General features: G+C 36.3%; 1 protein-coding gene across 1 annotated transcript in view; it reads right to left on the bottom strand.

Annotated features, from left to right (window-relative positions):
- Positions 1–1,836, bottom strand: part of CPNE8 (copine VIII) — a 214,551-nt gene that overhangs the window by 13,173 nt on the left and 199,542 nt on the right. The window lies entirely within an intron of this gene.

Here is a 1,836-nt window from a genome sequence, read left to right on the forward strand (position 1 = left end):
CTTGCAGGGATGAGGCCTGGAGGTAAGAGTGTGGTCATTTAATCTTGGGGAGAAAAAAGTAATGGGAAGTCTGACTCTGTCCACAAGTTAACCTAAATTCTGAAATTCTGCATTGCTAATAATAAAGCTCATATGCTAGTCTGAGTGATTACTACATATATATTTTTTCCAGTTAGTTCAGGAACTCAGAGAGGGAAATGATAAATTATCATACCTCAAAACCCTAACAAATTCATCAGGAACAAAAGAAAAGAAGAAAATAAATAGCTGTGGCTGCTGGAGCAGGATAGTTCCAATTAGCTGTGGCTGCTGCTCTACACAGATATATATGGCCAGAAATATACACCAGGAAGGGTCAGTAACTTTATAATTCATGCATGATATGTGGAAGCTCTTGAAGAATAAGTAGTGACAGTGTGTGGTAAACCTAGGGTCATACACCTAACGGTGGACTTCCACAGGAGTCTGAAAAACCCGAGATGTACACACGAGAGGTACATCCTTCAGAGGCAAAGCGAATAGTAGCTGAAGAAGAAAGCAAGAGTTAAAATTTTAGCCTAGCAATCGGTGAAGTTTGTGAGTCACAGTCTATCACTGATTAATGCAAATTATCAAGTGCACAAAGCATTGACATGAAATATGTGCCTTTGCATTCCTGACTCCAGAGAGGTGTCTCAAATTCATGCCTGGAGAACAAAGCAAGCAGATATGAATACTCAGAGAAAGAAAATATTAGCAAAAGCAGTGGCAGTCAGGGCTAAATGACTTTTGCTCTAGACACTGGAAGATTATGGTGATAAAAAGGATGATCAGCCAAACACAGAATGTAAGAAAATCCAGGATTAGCAATGTGGTGCTTTACCTGAGACTGACAGATCTGTACTATCCCGAGTTTCCTCCCTGACTACCAATTTCTTGGGGGGGGGGGGGAGTCATAATCATGCTCTATTTAACTACCTCTGAGCCTAAATTAACCAGGAACTACCAAAGGTCATTTCAAGCATTCTAAAATTATTCTCATTTCCAAAGTCCCAAGCTAAATAAACTGTCATTGTTAACATAAAAACACCTGAACCAGGTGAATATTATGTGGTCATGCAATTGCTGTCTAGCAGTTCTCTTAAAGGAATTCACCAGATGACTAGGAACAGACTATTTTTATAGAAGTTTACACAGATCGCTAGTTACACAAACACATGTTATTTATCATTTGAACAAAGCCTGAGCCCAAACAGAAAACTGCCCAATAAGCCAATTTAGCATAATTATATAATGTCTCATTAAATTTCAGCTGGTCAGTTCTATTTTCATTTTATTTTGCTCCTTCATATGACAAAATTTCTTTATTTATAAAGCTAATGTCTATCTACTAGCCAGAGTCAGAAAACCCATTAAATTAGCATATTATGTTGATGTCAACATTTCTTTTCACAGTCTAAAGATTTATTAATTTAGCACTCATCCTTAAAGGTTTTTAGTGTACCCAGAGTGTGTTTTGCCTTGGGAACAAAAACTCAATTTATCACTCTTTCATTCTTGGGAAATATTATTTTGAGGTACAAAATATCTCTAATGAAATGGAAAGCTACATGTTGAATTAATCTATAAACCAGAGAGATAATGTCCTATTAAGAAGACAGAATGTTTTGATTTGTTCATCCTAATATCATCATAATCTATATTTATGTTTATAAGTACATGGACATTATATACAAACCCTCATAGACAGTCATATCTATCCTTCGACACAGAACAGAACAGCAGCAGAAACCTAGGAGCATGATACATCTGATTAAATAAACTCTCAAGAAATACTATTGACATTCTACTACTCAC

This window comes from Galeopterus variegatus, unplaced genomic scaffold (genome assembly GCF_000696425.1).
Source record: "Galeopterus variegatus unplaced genomic scaffold, G_variegatus-3.0.2 Scaffold1635, whole genome shotgun sequence".
Lineage (NCBI taxonomy): Eukaryota > Metazoa > Chordata > Mammalia > Dermoptera > Cynocephalidae > Galeopterus > Galeopterus variegatus.